Source organism: Pogona vitticeps, chromosome 4, assembly GCF_051106095.1.
Source record: "Pogona vitticeps strain Pit_001003342236 chromosome 4, PviZW2.1, whole genome shotgun sequence".
Classification (NCBI taxonomy): Eukaryota; Metazoa; Chordata; class Lepidosauria; order Squamata; family Agamidae; genus Pogona; species Pogona vitticeps.
Genome location: NC_135786.1, coordinates 90438072 through 90463658, shown reverse-complemented (window position 1 = coordinate 90463658; position 25587 = coordinate 90438072). Strand labels below are relative to the sequence as shown.

The 25587-nt window shown below is 39.2% G+C and overlaps 2 long non-coding RNA genes across 2 annotated transcripts; both read right to left on the bottom strand.

Annotated features, from left to right (window-relative positions):
* Nucleotides 1-342: 342 nt before the first annotated feature.
* On the bottom strand, nucleotides 343-15783 carry LOC144588803 (uncharacterized). Its single transcript, XR_013544513.1, has 2 exons — nucleotides 3301-15783; nucleotides 343-2309 (listed from the first exon to the last, which is right to left on the bottom strand). It is a non-coding gene; the product is annotated as an uncharacterized LOC144588803 (long non-coding RNA).
* Nucleotides 15784-19111: 3328 nt separating this feature from the next.
* On the bottom strand, nucleotides 19112-21087 carry LOC144588802 (uncharacterized). The gene is made up of 3 exons (XR_013544512.1): nucleotides 21035-21087; nucleotides 20388-20555; nucleotides 19112-19289 (listed from the first exon to the last, which is right to left on the bottom strand). It is a non-coding gene; the product is annotated as an uncharacterized LOC144588802 (long non-coding RNA).
* Between the last annotated feature and the right edge of the window lie 4500 nt (nucleotides 21088-25587).

Genomic DNA, 25587 nt, shown 5'->3' with positions numbered 1-25587 from the left:
CAGCATAAAAATATAATTGCTGCCACTTCCACAAGAAAAGGGCTTTAACTATGACACTTAAAGAAGGGGAGGGAAAGGAAAAAGTAGATGAAAATCTGCACACAATAAACCCCCAGGAGGAGGACACGAAAACAAACATCCCTCCCCCTTCTGCCGAAGGCACTAGGAAAGTTCTATCCTGGTTTCTGAGGGGGATGCCCTCTGGACGAAGGTCTTGCCACCTCCCCAGGTACTGTGATGTCCTTCCACTCCCTGGCCCATCTTTCAAGTCCTTTGCCTTCTCTTCTCCCTACCTTTAATCTCCCCCAAGCCTGTTTCCTCCCCAGTTTGGAAGTGGCGGTGGCAGAGTTCATGGCAGGAGCAGTAGGAGGGTGAGCAGAAGCAGCATTGATGATGCCACCATATTGGGGAATGACACGATGGCATATTTATACAAATTACTTGGCTATTATAAAAGGATGCCATGACTTGAGAAAGGTTGGGAATCACAGGTCTAAACTCATCTTGGTCATAAAACCCTGTTTTATGCCTGGACAGTCATAGAGATGAAATTGGTCAGACAGGGTTAAGATTGGTTCAAGCCACATAGCTCTGGTTACAAAACTTGTTGGAAAAAGAGAAGGAATGTGACCTTTATAATGGGATTTTGTGGCAGAGCAGAGCGCATACTCATATCCCTGTAAGGGTCTGGGCATTCTGGAAAAGGCTTATAAGCTGTGAGTGAATGAGTGAACCCTCCCTAAGGTTTCCAGACATAGTGCCACTGGAGTGTAGTTTTCTGTGACAGTTATCGCAGGGAAATATGTAGGAATAGTGTGAGACCAGACCTTATGGGAGGAATCCTTCCTGAGCAAGTAGGGAAGAAAGCCTACAGGAGGCCACAGCCAAAAAAAAAAAAAAAAAAAAGAGCTCCAGGAAGCAGAAAGGAGCTGTGCCACAAAGGATTTCAGATTTAGAGTGTGAGCAGGTCTACGGTGCTCCCATTTAGGAAAATAATGTAGCCTCTCTGTCCCAGACCAAGGGGAAGCTCTGAGCAAGAATTCTCAGCTGGAATCCACACATGCACTCATTCCTAGATGTGACCCTCTGCTTTACAGACAATGCAGGGGGGGGCTTGTGGTGATGGAGGGGTGGCAGCAGCGTCACCAAAATGAATCCTGCCCCAGATCCCTTAGATGCTCAGCAAGGCATGCAAGCTTGACCTCAGGGTAAAATGCCAAAGGTACTCCTTTGCCTGGGTTCTACTTATCCTGGAGCTGGCAAGGAGATGGGGTCCTTGTGAGGTTCTTTGCCTCCTTTTGAAAAACAACTTGTTTTATTTATTTATTTATTCCAAGGGTAAAGGGAAATAACTCGGGGTTACAGGGAATATATCATGCTATACATTATCATATATTATCTGTACTTAAACATATCATTACATTAAAGACTCCTGTGTCTGTTAGTTGCCTATATAATTCCAACTAGAGTTATTTGACTATTTTGGAGTAAAATTATCACATTTTGGCTTTCAGGTCATAGAACGGATCCAGTTATATATATAGGGTCCCATTTTTCAGATGCTTCTTGGATTGATTTGCCTTTCAAAGCTTCTGTTAAAAAAATATTTAAAACAACTTGTATGGTTTTAAGTATTATGCACCTCAGCCTGGCTGGAGGGGGGCACCACTGGATGATCTGCCTCAGGCAGGAAGATGTCTTTGACCAACCAGGAATAAACATGTCTTCCTTTCACAAGTGAAGGCAGTAGCTTTTGTAAACGCACCATATACTGAAATATGACTCCCATTCTTCTACTGCTGGATGAAAGCCAGAGTGGGAAATATCACAAGGCCGGAGATTTAGGGAGAAAGAGGCCTAGCAGGCGAGCCAAATAAGGAAGAGGAGGCATGGTAAGACTGTCTGATGCAGAAAGTCAGCAGCAACTCAAGGCAGAGATGCTGAGGAGTAAAATGTGCTTTTAAACCAAGAGAATCCAAATACCTGTTCCCAAATTGCTTGGGATCTTGTTCCTGATGACGGTGACACAGCTGACAACATCTGGATGCAGATAATCTGTTCCTTGATTCGCTTTTCAGTGTTTACAGTTTGTCTCCATTCTCTCAGTCTCTCCTCCTTCCACTTTCTTTCATATCACCAACCTCTTGATGTGCTCCTTCCCCCTCCTTCTTTCTAGCAAAGCTCTCTGGGGACAAACCTCAGAAAAACCAACTGGGAAGGAACGGCAGGGCAGCTGCACAGATACAACAAGAGGCTCAGCAACAATGACAGATCAAATCTGTTGCCTCTTTTCCTTCACTTGTTTGCACCTGAAACACAAGAGGAAAGAGGAAACTTTCGTCTCAGCCACAAACCACCGGAAGAATGGGAAAGGATGAAGGCAGTAGGCGAAACCTGACTGATAGCTGATTACAGTGGTTTCTCAGGTTTTAGCACATTAAAATGGGTTTAACCCTTCGAAGTCTGGGTACTTGCTAAGAGTGGGAGTGTAACGGTTTGATGACAGAGAGGGAGGAATACCTCAAGTACTGCTGCATGTGGTGTTCCATTAATGAGTCTTGCTTTTTGTTGCAGGAACATGTGTATACTAATATGTTCTTTGGGTTGGAGCCAAGAGTTGGGCACTCCTATAATGTATGGTTAATTAGTTGTTTGGGCGTAAATTCAGCGCGATAAATGAATGGAACTGATTTGTCTCCAAAACGCAGATCTCTTTAGCACCCTTTTCAGAGGTGCTAAATGACTCTAGAACGTCTTAAGGACAAGAGACCTGAAAGTGTGCCAATGGATTAAAGGAGGGAGACAGTGTTAACAGGAGGAGCCCCTTCCTGTTCTGCCGAAGGCCCTTAGCTACATCCCTTGTATCTCCAGAGGGGAGGGGGTATCCTTTGGGTAGGAAATGGTACAAAACGTCCAACTCTAGAACAAAGAAACAAAAACTCTCAACATCTGAAAAGTTGGATGTCTGGGACACTCAGGCGTTCCTCCCAGGAAGCCTATTGGGCTAGATGAGCCCTTGCTGTTTTAATTCACTTCCATCAGCCTTATGTTTGCTAGCAAACAAATGCTATTTTTGCCTCAGATATTTCATACTGAAACTGTTTAACCAAAGGGTTAGAGTGACAGAAAAAAGTATTATTAAAGTGATTAACATTGTTGTTGTTGTTGTTGTTGTTGTTGTTGTTGTTGTTGTTGTTGTTGTTGTTGTTGTTGTTGTGTACTCTCAAATTGCCTCTGATTTATGGAGACCTTATGAATGAGATAGCTCCAGAAGATCCTGTCCTCAACTGCCTTGCTCACCTCTGGTAAATTCAAGCCTGTGGCTTCCTTTACGGAGTCAGACGATCCTGTATTTGGTCTTCCTCTTTTCCTTTTCTGATTAACTGACCAGCCGCTAAGCCAAACACGTAGAACATAAAAATAATGATCAGAAATATGGATTTTGCATTCTGCATTTAAAATGTCCTCCTGCCAAGCTGAAACCAACATATGTACGATAGCAGTTGTTCACTTTGACTCCTTATTATCATCACTTTATTCGCTCCTCAACAAACATGTGTTTATTGATTAGCATATGTATTATAATATGTATTTATTAATATCTGTACTATTAAAAATTAATATAATTATGTATCTCTAGATTTTAGATATAGATTAAGTATGATGGTGAACAGAATCCTATTTTGATTTTATGCAAGAGAAAATGAAATCACAGAAGTCATACAGCTAATTGCAGCTCATTAACAGGGTGCTGGTCACATGCCTGATTAGATGAATGCATTTAACCAGACATGCAACTAAATGCAACTGACACCTTGTTCATTAGTTGGAATTTGCCACTGTAACTTACTCAGCTTTACTTACAGCAGTATAAAAACTCAACAGGATTCTGGTCTTTCCCTCTATGGGAAAGATTGTAGAGATAGCAGATCTTATTTATTTATTTATTTATTTATTTATTTATTTATTTATTTATTTATTTATTTATTTATTTATTTATTTATTTATTTATTTATTTATTTATTTATTTAAAACATCTTCCCCTGACATGTGTGTGAACCCATGACTAGATTAAGTTTTCTTGACATCAGTGGCTGATCTCTAAACATAACTACAGTACAGTACATGCACATTTAACAGCACATACAGTGATGGAAATACATATAACCCAAAATAAATACAATAAGAGATTAGCCAGTATTCTCTTGTGGATGAGTATGTATGAAACTAAAGTTTGGACAAGTGGTTGTGGCTATTTGGCAAGGTGACCATTTGCACAACAGGCACCGCAGCTGGAGTTCCCCACATACAGTGTCCCTGGATACTGACCAGTGAAAACAATGTCTGGATCAAACCCCATGTACAATAATGGAAATACAGTAGGTCCAATTAATTATAATAGTAGTCACAACAGGAGTGAACAAAGCGAAAAGAAATGGAAGGAGAAGACAGACCTAGCTAAGTATTGGCGCATGATATTATATTATCAGCGTTACTGCTGCCTGATCAAGCACTCACGTTCACTTGCCACTACCTTTTACTTTGTACAAATGCAAAAGACATGTTAAGGGTACAGAAATGTTAACTTTCCATAATGTTACTCAAACATTGTGTTTATTGTTCAAGATGTATTCATACGTCGGTCACACGGTTTTCACAAGCTTCTGATGGGGCTCCACCTGTCAATTTCTGTCTTGATCTTTCTTCCGTTCTCCCTCTTTCAGCTTCACTGTTGCTGCAATTTAGCACCTTGCTTTTCCAGTGCAGCAGATTTATCCATAAGGTGTAAAAGAAGTCTGAGATGACCTCCATTTCCTATCCTAATGGCCTATGAAAAATGTATTTAGATGCTGAATTTAAGTTTTGAGTGCCACGCCAATTAACTGTGTGCCATAAGTGTAGCACACTGGATAGGACACCGGCACGGAGGAAGGCAGGGGGAGAACAGCCTTAAAGTGGATACACTTTAAGTTATGAACTGTAAGTTATGTCATGTTGTGTTATGTAGCATCAAATCAGAGTAGGGTGTGACGCGACGTCAGAGACATGAATGGGGCAAATGTGACATGGCTCTGAAAAAAATGAATTCCTTCCCTTCTTCTTAAGAGAGCATTTTACTTTTAATCAGAGAGCGGCTGTCAATTCTGTTAACAGCGTCCTGACCTGAATTTTCAGGCGAGAGAGGCAGATGGTGACTCAGACGTGGGGCCAAGTTTGACATTCCAGGCAAATGTTTTGGGTAGCGCATCTGTGCACATAAGTCAGAGCTCAGAGGAATGCTAATAACCATCCTAGCTGGGGGATGATGGGAGCTGTAGTCCATAGAGTAACTTTTTTCATTTGTTTCACTATAACGACAGTTCCGTGCTCTTTTCTCCTCCCCCCCCCGCGCCCTGCTTTTTACCTTGCTGATACTGAATCAATAATTTCATTTCTCTATTACAAATCTTAAGACAATACCAGCAGAAAGTACACTGGAATTTTACTTACTCGTGTTTAATTATTGATGTGGGCTTCTTTAAACATCTTTGGCTCTCCGAAACAGCCCTTTAGAACTGTGTTCCATTTCTTACCGCTTACCTATTCTGTTTGTTCTCCGTCTCCCTGATCCTTTTCGATTTTCTGCAGGTTAGCAAGTGCTGCATTGTCTGCTTTTGAAATGTGTCTTTAGGCATGCTTTTGTTTGACAAGAAATGCCAAGGCTGAGCTGACAAAGTCTGTTTGAAAATCTTTTTCCAGATATACAAGATCAGTAAGTCTGTTCAATGTATTCTGTGATTAGTATTTTTCTTCAGATATTTATATCAACATTTCAGTTTTCGTGAAAGCTGTTTTCCCGAACATACCTGTCAGTGAGAAACTTACTCAAAGTAAAGTAACAGTATCATTTATACATTCAAATGTAGAGATATATTTATGGTAAACAGCTGACATCTCCCTCCCTATAACTTGAAAGAAAATATACCCTTAACAAGCACTTGGAGTCAGACATGGCTTTTTCTGCGGCTTGAAACAAATATCAGCAAAAGGAATGTGTCTCTTAGGCCTTTGGGTTTTTGCTTTTTGCAAGGCCTAAACCTAATATTTATATATTTGAACCTTCCCCCTTGTAATGGCAGTTAACTTTTGCAAGGCAAGACATACTGAAAAAGAAATTTTAATGCATGTGTGTTGCATATTTGTTACCAAGACGAATTGTGTTTCCCACCTAAACTGGGTTATTTTCGGGCAATGTAGATGTTTCCCCCCACAAATGTATCTACCACCCCTACCCCCCACAAAGCAGGTAAAAAAAATCACCATGAAAGATTTGAAAAAAAGGATCCTTAGATATAGTAGTTTTATGGAACTGCTGTCGTTCTAAGAGGACTACAAACCCAGGCCTGCTTAACTCATGGTTCGTGGATAAGCTAGAGTTCCTTGGGAGATTGTGGGACATTAAGATCAGTTCCATTCTGATTAAAATGCAGAACCAAATGCATGCACAGTTGTAAATATGCATGTAACTGTCTATACAGTAGGTTACGTGGTGCTCTGTCCAAGGGCAGAGGCATCTGGCAGCCTTTGAGACAGATACGACTATTTTTGTAATAGGTGGGTTAACATGTAAATAGATATTCTTCCCTCATTCAATGTGCTTTTCTCTGTTATTTATCACCCCTGCTTTTCCCTTCTTCATCAAGTGCAAGAAATCTGCACTGCAATTCTCAGTGTAGAAAATGGGCAACATCAGAGAGAAAAGCTATAGTCTGACATTATTTTTAAAGAGATTTGTTGCCTTCTTTATTAGCACGGACAATGATGCCCTGTTATTGGTATCACTGCCTCCCTCAGAAAAGGGATGTTGCATGGCAGTTCGTTAACATATTGTGTTATAACTACCAAAAAAAGACATGGAAATAATCTTTGGTTCACTCTAGCAGCCAATTCTTAAATTTTGAAAATAGTTTTAAAAATTCAAAAGAAATAACTCCCCCGGCAAAATGCTTTCCTTGCCACTTATCATAGATAAGAGAATGGCATAAATGTAGGTTTGTTTTTCCCTATTCATACTATCTCTACAAATGGCTTCAAATATCCTTTGAAAGTAGCTAGGAAATGTTATTTGTGACCCCCTCCAAATGTAGTTGCAACTATCCATTACATTGTATTTAAAATGTAACTCTGTCCCTCTCTTATTTTAAAAGTAATTAACTAAATTGCTTGTAACTAATCACTTCCAAGCTCTGAGTTGCCTATATATCAGTAGTTTTGTTGCTGAGGAGATTGCGTAGAATTTCAGTCAAACATGTGATTCCGCCTAAGCATTTTGAAGTGATGCCCCCCAGAGAAAGCCATACTACTTTACATAGACTGGCAAATAATGTTGCTGATACAGCCAGTGGAAAACAGCCACTTTCTACACCTTCTGCCTATATCAGTGGTCCCCAACCTTGGGTTACCCAGGTGTTCTTAGACTACCACTCCCAGAAACTCTAGTCAGCACAAGCTGGTGATGAAGGCTTCTGGGAATTGTAGTCCAAGAACATCTGCGTTACCCAGGGTTGAGAACCACTGCTCTAAATCGCTGCCAATATGGAGAATGTGCTGACCAGCCTCTTTCTGATGAGCCTTCTGTGAGATTCCATGTGCTGCTAAGTGGAAGGACAAAATCTTAAGACTCAACATGCCCAAAGAGAAAATAAAAATAAGTAGTTTATCTGTTTCTGAGTACAGATATTCTGGCATGTGGAATTAAAGTGGTTAAGGGATGCTGTGTATAACCTGGAAGAGGGTACCAATTGCTCATAGCTTGGAAACATTTTTTAAAAGCATCTTGCTTGTGCTTTTCGGACAGTTGTTATAAAAGCAGGCGAGTCAAGCATCTTATGAGAACAATTTCCTTTAAAAGGTGCTGAGTTCGCTAATTAAGTGAGAAACACCTCCTATTAATAATTCATCAGGCATACAGGATAGGATAAAGACAAGCGTCTAAAAATATCAACCATGTAAGCCAGGTTTGAAACAGCTCTGTTAAAATTAAAAAAGATGAAATTCTTTGACTGTCTCACTTTCTAACGGAACACAAGAAAGGAATACTTTAGTTGATTCTCACCCTCCAGGCAAAGTAGTATAAAACCCCTGGCCTGATTCCAACCCCATTATCAAAGGACCACTCACCTAATCTAAAAAAGCAGCTCTTCATCAATTTATCATTAACAAGAGCATTACAATATAATGTAGGGAAACGGCTTTCCACCAGGGATTCAGTTAATGGGAGGCTAGAGCCGGCTAACAAGCATGGCTGCAGATATGCCACAGTAGGTGAAGATAATATACATATATTCTGGGCAGAGAACACCGCAAACAGCTCCTTCCCCTACCCTTGATGAGTTTTTACTCTTGGAAGAGTAAAAATTGAGGGGGGGAATTAAATGGCATTATAAGTCTAAGCCTTGCAGTATATTTTCTGCATCATTTGCCAAAGTAAGAAGGTCCTTGCACAACATATCATACAGTTGTCTTGTACAAATTGCTGAGCCATGGAGAAAAATGTGTCTTTCTCTTTGTTGCTGAATTAGAAGGAGATTCCTCTTAAACTGTTGCAGATGCTAAGATTCTGATGCTAAGATATTTCCTCATCCCAATACTTAGGGACACAGGGGCATGGAGGAAGATGTGTCAAACCAACTGTGGCCGCTTTGAGAGCCAATGTTCCCAAGGAGCATTTGAGCTCTGCAGGTCTCCACATGAAAATAAATACACACATGATGGGAAGTGACAACTCTCAATGTACTCAGGTTAGATCAGATATTACTTCCTTCATACCACTACACCAAGATCAATGCTCAGGATGAAATATTTTATCCTGGATCATCATTTTGTACTTTGAGTTATGATGTTATTTTAGGATGGTGGCTATCTTCAATGCATATAGGGGAGTGTTGGAGGGGATGCTGGAATCAGAAGGGGCACTTTCATCTTCCAAAGCTCCTCTGAGTAGAAGCTATATTTAATTTCAGTTCACTTCACATTTCAGGATCACTGACAACCAACTAAATGAAATTAAGTCAATGTTTACCCTATTTTTTAAAAAAATTATTTAAAGTATATACTAGACTTGAATTGGGATCTCGCTGAATAGATCTCCAACTCCAGCTTCCAAAATGCTGTAGCATCTGATCTCCCAGACTATTTATTGACCTAGCAACCCCACCTTTGCAATTTCGGTGAAAGCATAACTTACTTCTACTCATTCATTCATCTCCTTACCACTCTCTGATTCAGAAGGTTATTGGCATGTCTTGACATGACCAGCCTAGTCTTACCAAGTCATTTGTTTCCTACTTTTGTTGCAGAGGAACAGTGTTGAAGGTGTCACTATAATACTTAGGACAATTTCAGACAGCTGGAACTCTAAGGACCAAATGCCTTACTGTCCTTCACCCATTATCTAGGTACCGTTCCTTCTCACTGGCTCTTGTTTAAGATAACCTGTAAAAAGGTTTTAAAATAAACAAGACAAGATGTGAAGGAGACAGAGTATAAATTATGAAGGTAACGTTGGACAAAAGATGGAAACATTTTTTAAAACCACAAAATGTTTGCATGCCCCTCTTTCAATGAAACCAGTCCTCTGTATTAAAGAGACTATTTTACAGGAATCAAGGAAAAAAACCCGAAAGTGCACTAGCCACTTTAGTTTATTTGTGGGGTGCTTGTTTCAGTTTTAAATGGAAGTTCCTCCCTAACCCGTAAATTAACCATTGAGCTGAAAGTGTTAGCACAGTGTAATGGTTAGCGTGCTGGACGTGAAAAAGAGAGCCACACATTTAAATCTCTGCTAGTCATAAGCTTACTTGGAATGACTGACCACTCTGTACTTCCTAATCAAACCTACCTTATGGGGTTGTTTTTGTTATTTCTCTCCATGGCTCAGAGTTTTGAATTTCTAGTTAAATTCCTTTTTTCCAAATATTAGAAGTACAGAGGTCCACAGAGGTGGATAGCTACAAGTTCCCCACAGCCGAAAATGCCTAGTTCCTTCAGGAAAGCTTGCATGTGGTATGATTATCTGCCTGGAGTTCTTTGGGATTTCTTTCAAATTTGTTGCTTACCATGACCATGTACTTCTTCAGCATTTCATATGTCTCATCCTTCTCCTTCCAGAGGTAGGTGACTCAGTACCTCGAGAAATCATACACAAATATTAGAATATATCTATTATGTATGTCCCAATGGTGGGATACTGAGTGTCTCACACAAGTAACTACATATCAGATCCAGTACCCAGGTGCTTCTACTCTCAGTCTTTGGCAGGAATGAGGACTTAACACTCTTTTACATGTTACAGCTTACACACCTGGTTGTGCTGGTTGCACAATGTGGATTTATCCTGATACATACCCATAGCAAGTTTCTGGATCTATGGCTCCAGAATTGCTTTTGGATCTCTGTGAGCAAAGTGACAATGCCACAGCTCCATGCTCTTGCCGTCTTCTTTCTGAGCTTGCACTGTGTTGATTTGTTGCTGCACATCCACAAGACTCAGTTTATAGACACCATTAGATTTAATTACTTGAAAAGATATTTCACCATCTGTCATAACTGTACACTGTCCATTTTGAAAAATATATAGAAAATCCCTTTGTCATCCAAAGCTAAAATGTTGCACTGTAGTTCAGGAACAGACAATACATCACTTATAGTATTCTCACTTATTTCATCAAGCAGTTCACACTGTAAAATGCCAGTCCCTTTTCCTTCAGTTTTTCATGGAATCATGATTAGCAACTTAAATATTCCACCAGATCTTTCATTTAGATTTATAAATAAATCTTTTTATGTGTACAGTGACTTGGGGACCCAGAGTCAACAATCAAGTAATTTCTGTTCACAATTATGTGCCATGCATGCCTTCTGTTTAAATGCCTTTCCAGCCTTTCTTTTTGCCTCTCTATTAGAGCTAGTCTCCACATGTTTTATGCAATCCTTTTATTCTTCTGATTCAAAATTAGTACATCTTTTATTGGATAAGGAATCTCTTGGGAATGGGCAATCCTTTGTCATGTGACTCACCTTCCCACAAGTCCAGCATCTGTGTGATTGGCTGTGAGGCATGTCTTTTCCACTCAGCATGAAATTTGAGCCTTTTTCAGTTCATGCCTTATGGGAGCTTTTTTGGTCTATGTACTCTTCTTTCAAACAACACAAAAACTCTTGGAAACTTAGCTGTGTGCTATACAAGATAGATACAAAAGCATTAAAACATTCACCCAGCAATGAGAAATGAGAAATCCTATTTTTTTGTCTATCAGTCATTTCAAACTTGACTTGTCAAACACTGTTAATAAAGTAGAAATGTCCTTTTCACAATCTTGTTTGTTGTTAAGACATAGCCATACAAATTCCCTGATAAAAATTGCCTCTGAATTAGAGGTGGAAAAACCATAGGAACTCTCAAGTACTGGTACTTCTGGCATCTCTTTGATAGTTCTGCAGCCTTTAAAATATATAGCATATGTTTATCTTTGTGACATTGTTGCCTTTCCTATAGAATCCTCATCTTCCATTTAGCTTTGGCTTGTGTATCTGTAGCAAAAAAGCAAAGCAAAGTGTGCTGCTTATATACCGCCCATAGTGCTTCAAGCACTCTCTGGGCAGTTTACAAATTAATTATGCAGGCTACACATTGCTTCCCCCCCCCCCCCCAGCAAGCTGGGTACTCATTTTACCAACCTCGGAAGGATAGAAATCTGAGTCAACCTTGAGCTGGTTGCCTGGGATTGAACCCCAGGTCGTGAACACAATTTTGGCTGCAGTACAGCAGTTTAACCACTGTGCCACGAGGCTCTCTTAGGTCTTTCTCTTTGTAAACAACCATGCACTTTTAACATTCTAAGGTTAAACTGCAGCCTCTCTTTCCATTAAGAGTAATTCAGAGGTGTTAACTCTGGAAGTTTCCCCAAAAAATATCTTGCTGTGATAAAGATCCACTTTTCCTCTTTCTCTTTCTCAGCAAATTTGGTAAAAATCTCAGAAAAAGAAACAATAACTCTTTCTTTTCATTCACTTATGAAGTGTTCTTGGCTAAAAGCACTAAAAGAAATCACAGTTTGAAAAACAACAAAGCCTGAAAAATATTAGCTATCTGTTTCTTTGGTCTCTGCACCCATAATCTGCTGCATAGTTTTGAACTTGTGGCAAAATTTGCTTTTTGCTACATGGTAGAAGTACAGAGGTACACAGAGGAGAATAGATATAAGTTCCCCGGAGTCCACCCCTTTCTCATTAATTGGCATTTAAAGTCTCAATAACTCACTCTGAGACATTTGCAGGAGAAATAAAAAAAATGTTTCTTAAGTTGCTTGAAATTACAGACTTCGTGTATACTGTTTTCTTTACTGCTCACATACTAGCAACCAAACAAGCAGATCAAGAGCAACAAACAACCACCACCAACCAAGGAAAGAGAGGGATAGAACACTCCACAGAGAAGCAGTGCTTAATTTTAACTTCAAAAACTGGAATGAATGATTGGTTAGTGCTGGATAGATAATCACCCCAACACAGAAAAGTCCCTCCCCGTCACTCAAACTACACACAGCATGTGAGGCTGTAAATAAAAATTTTAATAGTTTTTTAGAATAAGAAGAGAACCATATAAGGCAGCCGTGTACATTCTTGGTGCATATAAGGAATAAGTTTGCTTTGATTTATGAGGATCTCTCAAAGTGCAAGAGGAGCCTAGACCAGTTCCATTTTTTTTACACTCCCTGTTTATAGAAAAATGACAGAATGCCAAAAATGGTGATGTATATTAAATTTAAGGTCCTCCATGAATGCAAGGCCTGGGACAAATGGCCATCCTGCCTCCTTCCCACCCTCAGAACAGTCCCCGCATTGATCATTAAGATGTTAGCATGGACTGTGTTTGCAAGTATGATTGCATAGACATGACTGTCTTCCAGAATCACATTTCTAGAATGGCTATGACTTTAGTTTCTTATGACAATAACATGTAATTTGGTCCTCAGAGTAAATGATATTCCTCCCGTGTCAAAATATATAGTATTTTAGGCCAGCCATATTATTTCATAACTTTTCCAAAATATCACAACAGCAACTTTTCTACTTCTTGGCAGTGAAAATAAAACAATACATTAAATAACTAACAAATGAAATAACTAATAACTTCCTGTCTTTCATGACATCCAGGATCACTTGTTTGAGATTGCAGGCTCACTGTGCCTCATGGTAGGGCCGGCTCTGTCATTTTGGTATTTACACACTAATGTCCTACCCACTGTTTCAGCCTATAGTCTTTGTTCTAATTAGAAGTATGCAGATTTATATTTTTTGGATTACAAAGTATATATATATATTTGTACATTATGCTTGTCACAATATCTTTTTCTCAAAGCAGTTGGCAAAAACAAATACAAATACAGTACCACTTATTACAGTTGTAACCTAGCAAAGCAGTGCTGCATCATAATACATACATCACAACATTACACCCCATGTGAAACATCTCAGAAAGTTAAGCAAAAACATATGCCAACAGGTTAGATCAATATTGTTAAAAATATACTGACAATTTAAAATTCATTAAATTTATCTCTCCTTCCCCACTATCACACACTTCTGGGTGCCATTAACCCAAGAAAACTGGCACAACCTGGCACAGTCCCCTCAGCTTTCCTTTTCTTCTTTCCTCAACCTAACTATGACCCTCACCCATCCACTGCTCTTTTTGAAACTATTACCATTACTTTAGAATATGCAGCCGACCATTTTGCAGGCCGTGAGTAAGTAAACATCTCTAAATTTACCCTTACAGCGAGCTGGGACCATGTAGTTTTTAAAAATCTGACCTGAAGAGAGTGAAGGGAAGTCACAATACATGTATGGCATAGATACTACATCTAACTAGAGGAAACAGCAGCTACGGATGAGAATTTGGTGGAGAAATTATTGTAATAACAGTAGGAGGCTAAGAAGAAGGTCATAGAGTAGGGTCAAGTATGACCTAAACGTAGCTGCCAGCACAAATTGGTGGATGCCTTGTAGGGCTTTGCTTCCCCACATTTCTCCCTGCTTGTCATTCACCAATTTGCATAAAGGCTGTTCTTCAAGGTATCCATCTTATTCCTCTCCTTGGGTTTGCTGTTTATCTGCATTTATTCTCTGCATAAGTTTTTTTTCAAAAGAATCTTTGTTTGAATCCTGCAAACAGTGGGGTTGGCTGCGGGAAGTTTAACTGAAGTAATGATCTGGCGAGCAGATAAGTGGGAAGGAGTGAGTGAGGAGAGAAAGAAAGATTAGTAGGAGTGATTACAGCAGGAACTGTGAAGGGAATATTATTTGACCGGAGCAAACAGTGGGAGATCCGTTGGGCTGTGCCTTGTCATTTTTGTGAAGAAATCTGTGGGAGCCCCACCGCTTTGTGTGAGCCATGTCCGTGAGCGATAACATTATTACCTACTGATGAATAAGCTGGAAAGTTATCTGAAATAAACTTTCAGAAAGAGGGAGCGTAACGAAGACAACAAGAAATGTATGGAAATGTCTAATTAGGACCAATGGGTATGGAGCAAGAATTCTTTTATGTACCAAGCACAGTGTTACCATAGATTGAGTAGACACCGTTTAATATATCATGAACTGCTGCATATTTCTGCCAAAACACAGCAGGCGGCACGAGACTCAGGTTCTTATTTATTTACTTCTCTCTCTGTTTCTCTCGCGCGCTCTCTGCCTCCCTCTCTGACAAACACAGATGCATCTACATTGGTAAGGAACACCTGAATTCCTAAATCCACAGTGTCCTTTTGTAATGAAAAGGTGAGGTGCTAAACAAGCAAACAAATAGGCCAGTTTTTGTCAAGGATTGTCATAATTTAATCCTTCAATCCAATGAATCAAATATCATCCTTAGAATCTTGGATAATAATACTATTTAGAGTTGTTGTAGCAAGTATTACATTGTCAACTAGATAATGTAGCGAAAGCACTCTGAGCACTTGGAAGTGCTATGCCAATGTTGATTCTGATAGTGATGGTGGCGCAATAATGTAGTTATGTGTCCAGAAGTGTTGAGAGTTGGACTAAATGGGGATTTCTTACAACCATGCAGTTCTTGCTTGTAAGAGAGGGGCTTGGTCTGTGGGACATTAATGGACTGCTAGGCCATGGCTCTGGCAAAGCAGCCAAGTACTACTCCTTGACCGAGATCTCTCTCAATGGATGGGCTCTTCCATCCTTTGGACAAGAGGGTGAAAGGCCATTCGGGAATCAGGGATTAGCTTCCCCCCCTCTGCGCAATAAGTGCTGGAGATGATGACGCAGGGTTGTTTTCCTCAGGAACATTAGTGTCTACTACAACCTAGAAATCTGACGAGAAGGAGAGAAATTTGGGGAGTTAATATCCCCGTAGGAATCAATAATATTTGCCTTGTGTATTGAAAATATACAAAATGTCATAACGTTTCCAGTGACCTCACTAAAGGAAACCAAAATGGTAGATGAATACCTGCATCCCTGAGTTCTTACCTTTAAGGGAATTGGGATGTGAGCTCATAACAATATCAAAACCATTTGCCTTTTTCCAGTAATGAATAATTACGACTAGCTACCATACATACTCCTTCAACATGAGTGACAGATAAGATTTTGTCTTTACTACTATTGCTGCTGCTGCTAACGATAACAACAATAACAGCAACAGCAACAGCAACAGCAACAGCAACAGCAACAGCAACAGCAACAGCAACAACAACAACAACAACAACAACAACAACAACAACAACAACAATAATAATAATAATAATAATAATAATAATAATAATAATAATAATAATAATAATAATAAAATCATTATACTGAAAATTGATTGAATGCACATTCATGAAGTATATTCCTTTTTCTATTTGCCTGATTCTATGGAAAATATTTTTCTGGACTTTAATGCTATAATCCTATAGCCATTTATGTGGGAGTAAGCCCCACTGCATTCAGTGAAACTTTCTACTAAGTTTGCATGTATATCATCGAGCTATTAACAGTTCTTGGGGGTTTTTTTTATCTTATTTATTTATTTAGTATAACTTGTAGGCTGCCTTTCTCCCAAAGAGGGCTCAAGGTCACTCACAACATTAAAACAAGTAGAATTAAATACAGAATAAAATGTGCATTAAAAAGTTCCATTTGAACCTACCTGGCACTTAAGATCTAGCCCAGGGGACCCTTTTGAAAGAGCTGTCCCTCAAGGAGGTAAGAGGGACGGCTTGTAGACAAAGGGCCTTTTCAGCAGCTGCCCCCAGACTATGGAATGCCCTCCCGACTGATATTCGTCTGGCGCCGACGCTGCTGACATTTTGGCGTCAGGTCAAAACCTTCCAGTTCCAGAAGGCTCTTAATTGAAATAATATCAGCTGTGGGTCCTGATGGCAATTTTTAGAGTACATATTTTAATTGCATTTAAATTCTTTTGTCTTTTTATTGCATTTTAAATGTTGTAAGCCACCCAGAGAACTTTGGGTAGTGTGGGCGGCATATAAGTTAAAAATAAATAAATAAATAAATAAATAAATAAATAAATAAATAAATAAATGAATGAATGAATGAATGAATGAATGAATGAATGAATGAATGAATGGAAATTGAACCATAATAATTATTCAAATTACATTAAATGATTAAAACATTTAAAACTCTAAAAAGTTCTTGTAATTATATGAAACATGAGGCTGAAAACAATTGTTGATCCCTGAAGGAATGGAACTTGTAACATCCATTTACAAAGTCCCATCTTTTCCAGTTGGGATCAACAATTGGATCTAACCCATTTATTTTTGCATAATGTCCCAAATAAAATTTGGAATGATGGGGAAAAGCAAACAGGGGAAATGGGAGAGCTGCACAGAGATAAAAATGTACAAATATTTTGGCAAGCCAGGAATATCTGTACAATTTCAAACTCATAAAAATTCATAATTTCTTCCTAAGCCTGAATTCAACACAACAAAAGGATTTCTTTGTTTTTCTGTCAATATCAATTCACAACTATTTATTATTTTATATAAAAATGCCTGATACCAAAATATGGTATTTTTCACTATAAATGTTGATTCACAGTAACAAACTTTATACCCTGCACCTTTATAATTCTACAAATGGCGAAGCAAACAGGTAAATGAAAATCAATTGAGAAGATACTGCAATGGTCTCCTGAGCATGGAACTACTGGGGAAACATCTCACCTGTATTTCACTCTGCTTCTGTAGCCCCCTGCTACGATTAACCTTGCAAAACCATTTACAGTCAGACTTTTGCACATGCCTAGCCATACAAAATATTCACTTTGGAGGGGGAAAGGTGGTCAAACCAGCTTTCACCCCAGGGTTAATATTTGTTCTATTAAGAAAAGTTTAAACAAAATCCCCTCAGTTGCTCTTGAACAGCCGGGAAATATTTCTTTGCATCAGTGTATTTGCCCACATTTTTAAAGAGAGGGAGGGAGGGAGGGAAATCTATTTTCTTTCCACATCGCAGCAGTGGTCTGGAAACTACATCCCTAGTAAAGGTATTATTTGTGTTGTACTGCATATTGCATATTGCATATTGCATAGCATGAGAAATATAAACCATGCATGTTCAGAGAATAAGACCCTGTGCAAGATGAGCATTTGGTTTTGTTTGTTCTTTTTTTAAAGAAAGCCAAGAAAAGGAAAAAGAAACACAAGGAAAAGCAAGTCAAAAGTGTAAATGGAAATAAGTTCCAGGGAAAGTGGTTGTAAAATCACTCATAAATTATGTACCACAATCAAAATTTCAGAAGCATCTCCTAAAGCAGATCCATAGGCCTCTTGACGACACGGTCAAAGCAAGTCTCCCGTTTATTGTTACTGTTGTTGTTGTTGTTTAGATGGGTTTCAGAATCTGTTGTCTAGTGTGAATAGCTGAAGGATCCAAGTCAATAGCAGAAGTCTAAGCAATGAATATAATGCTAGCACAGCAATTAGTAGGCTTAGGGCTTGAAGCATATGTGAAATCCCTCTTTCAAGGAGCCATCTTCTGTGTCAGCAAGTGTGTGTGTGTGTGTGTGTGTGTGTGTGTGTGTGTGTGTGTGTGTGTGTGTGTGTGTGTGTGTGTGTGTGTGTGTGTGTGTGCGCGCCTGCTTCTCTCTGCTCCCCTGATCTCAAGGGAAGGAACCTGTACCCTAAGAGCAGGAGCCCCTAGACCAGTGATATCCAACCTTGGGTATCCAGATGTTCATGGACTAAAATTCCCAGAATCCTTCACCACTAGCAGTGCTGGCCAGGATTTCTGGGAGTTGTAGTCCAAGAACATATGGGGACCCAAGGCTGGGAATCATTGCCCTTGACAGTGAGGAAGAGCTAAGTACCCTATGGTCCTACCCTGTAGCTAAATTAACTCATGTGGATGCTTCACACTCTTTTACTTTTATTTTGTCTCCTACAAATGTCTCAGAGTGAGCTATTCAGACCTTAAGTGCCAGTTAATGAGAAAGTGGTGGGTTATCTGGAGAACTTGAAGCTATTCTCCTCTGTGAGTCTCTTTAATTCTATTGTGTAGCAAGAAGGAATTTGACCAGAAATTCAAAACTCTGAAACAGATGCATTCCTGTCCCACTGCTAAACCTTATGCTAGTGCTGAACTATCCATTCAGTTTCACCACAGACCAAACAAGAAGGTAATCAGGTGCCTGGCTGTGTATGGCTGACTACTAGAAGCAATTATTACCAGCCACAAAAGGTGTTTTCTAAGAAACATACATAATTTCAGAAACATGCTCACACAACAACATGACAAAGGTGTTGCAGCAGTTTTCTGCAGCTTCTTTGCTTAGCCAGTTCTTTGTTCTTTCCTGCCAACATCTTTTTATTTCAGTTTGCGATTCTGTAACTACCTGGCTCTTCCCCTTCCCAACATCCTGTTTCTGACAGTTATAGAGGTTTAACACACTGTATTAGGAATCTCGTGAATATTGCTCTTTGATTTGTATTATGATAAATGTGCCAAGAGAAATACAAAAACAAAAAAGACACCAAAATACAGAAAAGTGTTCCTGTTTTTCAAAGAATGCCTGCTGCTGAATTCTGCTTACCCTGTAACAAGCTGGTGCAGTTGCTAAAGTGAATAATTCCACCAACGTCTAAGAGCACGAATGGAAGGTACAGCATGGATCACGCGAGAAACATTACAAGGGCATGATCTTTCCATGTAAGAGTGAGGTGTCCTCAGAAGGAGAGAGAGTTTTACAGATGCCGACTTCTTGCCCCCGCCTGTGCATAAAGAAAGAAGAAAGGGACAGGAGATTGGGGTCTATTCTGTATCCTTCTCTAGTCCTATGGAAGTGACCTGAGATTTGGACCTCAAGCATCCCTCTTCCACTGGCCTGCACCCCAAGGGAGAAGTAAAAGGGGACCCTACTGAGCCAGATCATCCTTCATACAGGTCCACTGCAGAAATATGGATCTTTAACTACCTTTCACTATAAGTATATTGTCTCATAGTACTGGGGATTCTCTTTTCAGAAAACGTAACAGTTTCACTACTGGAGAAAATACGGTATATTTACCATTTATTTGTATTTACCTAGTAAATTGGTTTAAAAATATGAACAAATGCTGAAATCAGTACTGAGGTGCTTCTTTTTTAGACCGACCCCCCAAAAGGTGCAAGTCCACCCTTTTTGTGCTATTTTTTAAAAAAAATGTTCTTTTTTCCTAGGTATATTTGTTGGGAGAGGGGACTGGATTTCCAGCCATTTTCCATGCCAGCTGGTCTTGTGCAGAAGAAACCAAAGCAGAAGAAACCAAACTACCACTACCAACATGGAACGCAAGAGTATTCAGATACATAGCACCACTAGAATATACAGTACCAGCAAGGCAACGCAAGGAAAGAACAGCAAGAGATAGGATGGACTTTATTTTCTGAACGCTTCTTGTGAAACCTTATAAATGCTGTCTCTTTTGTAATCAAGCATCACAATGGCAAACTGTATGTTATAGAGAATTTGTATCATTCCAGTCAATGTCATGCTATTGTTGTAGAGATGTGATTCTGGCAGACCATCATGTCTGAGAAATTGCATTTGCCAATAAAGCTGATGGCTACTCTCAGAAGACCAAAGGACGACAAGGACCAGATCTTAACCAAGGTACCAAGGTGTCAAAAGAGGCAAAAGGAAGAAATCCCACTACAGAGATCAACAGCAGGCCCTGCAGCCACTCAGGTAAAGAAGAAGAGAGTTCATCCATGTTTTGTATTATAGCCTCTAACACCAACTTCACAAAGACAACTTAGCGTGTTAATGACCAGCACTGATTTCAGGACATTTCTTTCTCCAAAAATTAAGTTTATGATTCCATCTATACCTGATAATGATATTATTTAGCTATGGAAGTGGAATTCCAATGAGGTGAAGGAAAGGAGATTGATACTGCCAGGACACCTATGCTGAATGATACTCTGGATCCCAGGAACATTTGATCTGTAAAGTTGCAGTATTTTAAAGGCTGGGATTTCTAGCCATTTCTAAGTATCTGGAAGCAAAAAAAAGAGCAGTACATAATTATAGTGGAGTCCCAAACTGTCACCCAAATTATTCACAAAGTTATCTCAAATACATTATCAAGTGACCTTTAAAACATTCAGCAGAGGATCAGTGAACCTCATTAGATACGTTTAATAACAATCTTTAAACACGTTAACCGCATGTCTTTAAACAAGTTAACCAAATGTTCTGTTCATTCATTTCAGTAATTCCTGATCTGCTGCCATGTTTGCTGCCTTTAGCAATCAAACCAACAAAGACTCTGTTTTGCAAAGTTGTTGGGGCTTTGCAACCTGGAAAACCAAACAGGTCCTGAAACCTCTCCTCGGCGCCTTTGGGATTCAACCCAAACCGAAGATTGCCTCGGTGAAACAAAGAGGGAAGCCCAAGGCAAATTTCTCACATGTTTTACAGTGCAGCACCCTTTACAAGTTTCATGAGAAGATCCATATAATTAGATTAGCTTACCGGTGGGTGGAGGAGGGGGAAGTTGAATGACAAGGTCATCTCTTGCCCTTTCTGTAAATTAGAGAAGATTGCCATAAATTGCATAATATAATGAAACACCAATTTGCATATTAGCTGCTATATTAAAAGGGATCAGTTTTAGCTCACAAAGCAGAACAAATAAAAACATGCATTTTAATAACTCAAATTACTCTCAGGAAGTGACCCTCAGCAGAAAGCCTGATTATCACTACTTAATTAGAAGCCTTGGAAATCTAAATCCTCCTTTAAATCTTATTCTGTGTACAGTGAAAGATGAAGCCGTGAGTTTTGTCTTAGATTCAATATTTACTCTTTACTAATATGTTTGCAGGGGAGACTTTCCAAGCATTAGAAAGATATGTGGGGGGAGAAATTAATATTCAAAGAAAGGGCGCACGAAACCTGTGTTGGCTTGCAGGTGCAAAGCAATTAACAAGCTGGCATTTACAGTCCTTTCAATTAATTAATTAAAAATGCAAAGCTGACTTTCATTTCTTTAAATGTTTGAACATTTTATCCATCAATAATAAACCACTCCTTGAATGCGATGTTACAGCAGCTGGGAAATGAGAGGACTTGGGGGGCTGGTGTAAAGGGGCACCCATGTTTTAAGTGTGCAAATACATGCTAAACTTCTAAAATGTGCACCGTGCAAAATTTAATATGTATCCCTTTGTTCAGTCCTCGACTATCAAGCAGAAAGCAACGTGCACTTCAGTCGCGAAGAAGAATTAAACTAGCGTTTCATTGCAATACCTTTGTTAACAGTTATTGTTCTTTTTAGAAGAGCACTGGGAGTAAAATGCCATTTCCTTTGTTTAATTTAAAAGCACAAGCCTTGTGTTGATTATTCACGTTAAAATATGCCTTCCTGTGGGTTTTTAACATATGAGCACAAGGATGTTCGTATTAATGCAGTAAAGGTAAAGATTTGCTGGATCTCACTGCAGGACACTGGCTGGGGATGGGTGTCTGGCTCCAAGATTTGGAACAATCTGTATTTAAAAGGCAACATCGTTATTGCAGTTTAATTAAAACATAAATACGACATTGTTACTTCACTAGGCATTCACTCAGCTGGAACTAACTGTATTTGCTTAATCTACAATTTTAGATGTATTAGCAAAAATAAATGTTGGCGAATATAAGAGCCTGATTACATATCCTGGGTAAATTGGTGATAATGAGTCAAGAGACTTTGTGTTCATTCACATATATTAGAATAAGAATCATTATGAAATTAAAGCTAAGATTAATCCTGCTAATGACACCATGGAGCATCTGGGAATAAGATAACCCAGATGTCAAATTCGCTGTGATAGTGTGCTGCTATTTGATAGAGTAACCCCTTGAAGTGTTCTTCTAAGGCTGCTAGCTGGTACCCCACAGTCCCAGCACTTGAAATGCAAATGAGTGACAAGATAGACTAATAATGAGAGCAGATTCTAGCAGTAAGGAATATGAATAAATTAAAAAAAAAATCTCAACCACTGGTAAGAACAAGCAGCAGGCACCCTGATGTCCTCAATTAGGGTGGATGACATCTGCGGTGTATTTCTCTCTAATAAAGCCCTCACTCTGTATTCCAAAGCACACGATTCTAACACTGTTAACATTTTAATGTCTTGGGCGTGCATGGTAACATTAATTACAAGATGATTTGGACGACTTCTGAATCTCTTTTATGTCTTCCACCGAGTAAAAATCTGAGTCGCAGCTTTGATATCATAAATAAAATGTAGAGACCTGCCAAGCATTAAAGCTTTCCTGAAGTAACTCAGATCTGCCAAGTTACATTAAACCTTGATAACTAAGTAAAGAGCATTTTCTATTAATTTAAAGGCGGGGGGGGGAATTGTCTGTACATTGTAATGTGAGATTTTATAGCTGCTTGCATTTCTTCTCTCCCCCCCCCCCACCCCCGTGAGCTGTTGTGGACATTTTTGCTGTGGTTGTATAAAGTAACAAAGTGTTTCAGTTTTCTCAGTGGCTGGTTTCTTTTGCATTTACTCTTATTTTCTAGTTGGGAGCTATTTATTTATTTATTTATTTATTTATTTATTTATTTATTTATTTATTTATTTATTTATTTATTTATTTATTTATTTATTTATTTATTTATTTATTTATTTATTTATTTATTGCACCATATGTCATCTTTCTCCCAGAGAAGGGACTCAACTGTTTTGACTCAACCATTTTCTCCAGCCATTTTTACCTCAGGCTACAGTATTTTGGAGAAGTGACTACATACTGTAGAACCAATGAGAGCCTACGAACTGTGTGTCCCAGCCTGTCCCACATCTAGAAGACACGTGGCATAGACTATAAAAGGGACAGCTACCACATATTTGTATGTACTAAGAGTTAGGCCGCACAAGAAGTAGAGGAGGCAAAGAGTACCATAGACTCATAAAAGAAACCCTGAAGCCAGAGGAGGCAGAAGCGACAGCGCTACCTACCTTCCCCCAGTGATAGCAGCAACAGCCCTCTGACGGACAGACCCATCCCCTGGCCATAAGAGGGTGGTTGCTGCTATCACTCGGGGAAAGCTGTTTGCCCAGAGTACAGAAAGAATGCTTTTTGAGACGCCCCAAAATACCTAAGACATTCAGATATCTACTAGTGAAATATCTGGACCTCAATCCATATTTGCAGCTATTTCCTCCCAAGGGACTTCCAAGAAAGAACTGTCAGCCTGTGCCTTGGAGATTCTTGTCTGCTCTGTAGGATTTCTGTTATACTGTCTTTGATTCCTCAACGTTAGCCATGATCCAAAGGTATATATAATTAAAAAGCCGAACAATCATGAGATGAAGTGTTGGCCTTTTCTAGATCTACAGTAAGACGGGAATATATTACCATTTTTCAAAGACTTTTGTCTGGTGTGATCATCTTTTTAAAAAAAACATCCCCAAAGTCCGCTTCTACAGTACATAACAATGTCTAGTTTGTTTCTACACAACAGGAACAGTGCATGCCTTGGACAAAGTATAGGCTCTTTAATTTACACCTTCAGATCTCTGTAACATTGTGGTCCATGAAACTGCTCAGGTCTAAGTTTCTAGCTCACACCGTAACATGATTTATTAGACCATTAATATTTAAAGTGTAGCTTTTGAAATAAAATGGCATGTTGAACAGTAGATGTACTATCTCTACAAATACAACAGGAACAAAGAAAAAGGGGTGAGGGGGCAGGCCAATTCTGTCATAGCAGAAGTCTTAACTTGGAAGCAAACATGTTCTTAGAATTACGATACAGGGAAATTTTTTTGATAAAAACACATAAGCTGCAGTAACAATGGCCTTTTCTTCCCTTGATGCTTGGACATTACTGCCATTAATATTTATAGGAGGTAGGCATATACGTGAAGGAGAGAAACACACACACACCCAATTAGTATAATGGCACAGGCAATATTCCTAGCAGAGAGACCATTTTGTACACCTTAATTATACAAAATTGGCAACAAGCTCCCATATTCTTGGCTCAAACGGATACACGGGCCCACGAATTCTCTTGTGGTAGAGGGATGTGCCCAGACTTCAGTGTTTGGGTGACAAAAGCTTTTTGCACGTGCGTGTTCCGCTTTTGACCCTTGCTACTCAGCCATTTGGGATTTTGCAACAGCTACCGCCACGATCATGATCACATTGAGCAGCAGAGGCTTTAGCTCCTTTTTCTGCTTAAAAAAAAAAAATCTTGGCTCCCAACTAGGAGGAGATAATCTTTTCAGCCATTTATTTTAGGGGCCAGTCTTCATTGCTGATCCATTCTTATCAGCACTCTGACGGACGGTGTCATGGAAAAACCTAAGTCAAACAATACTTAAAGTATACCAGTGGTACAATTCCACATCAAATTCTCGTGCTTTAAAATGTCAGCAAAATGTGAGTGCAGAAATCGCTTATAATAGAATAATTTTTGACATTATGGAAGGTCAAATGCAGATCGTATTCCATGCCAGTCTCACAGAGTCTAAGCTTTTGCTGAAGTATGTTCTTCCCTTCAATTTTGTTTCATATTTTATTCTCCAGGAAATAATTAACAAGAACAGACTTCTCAATGATTACATTATATTCTGTGTATCAATTGTTTGCCCTGGTCTTAATTTATTTGTTTGCCCTTAATTTATGTACCTTATAAAAGGAACATACTGTACAGAGTCACAATCAGATGGAGCACTGCAGTGTTTGGTCCCAGTCCAATTGTAGTCGCAAACAAGCGACATGTCCCAGATACCTATGTGCATCTCCAGTCACCTCTAAAGGTAAACCAAGCCTGTTAAGTACAGCTCAAAGAAGCAGTGCAATGTAGAGGCAGATCCAGATGTACATCAACACATCAGCCATGCATTCAGAAGGCAAAGCCATAAAGAGCTGTGTGACTATCATTTATTTATTTGATTTATTTGATTTGTACCCCGCCCATCTGGTCTATAAGTCCACTCTAGACGGCTATCAATTTTATTACAGCATGAGTTTCCATGGATTACAGTTCACATCCTATGATGTTCAGTGTAGACGCT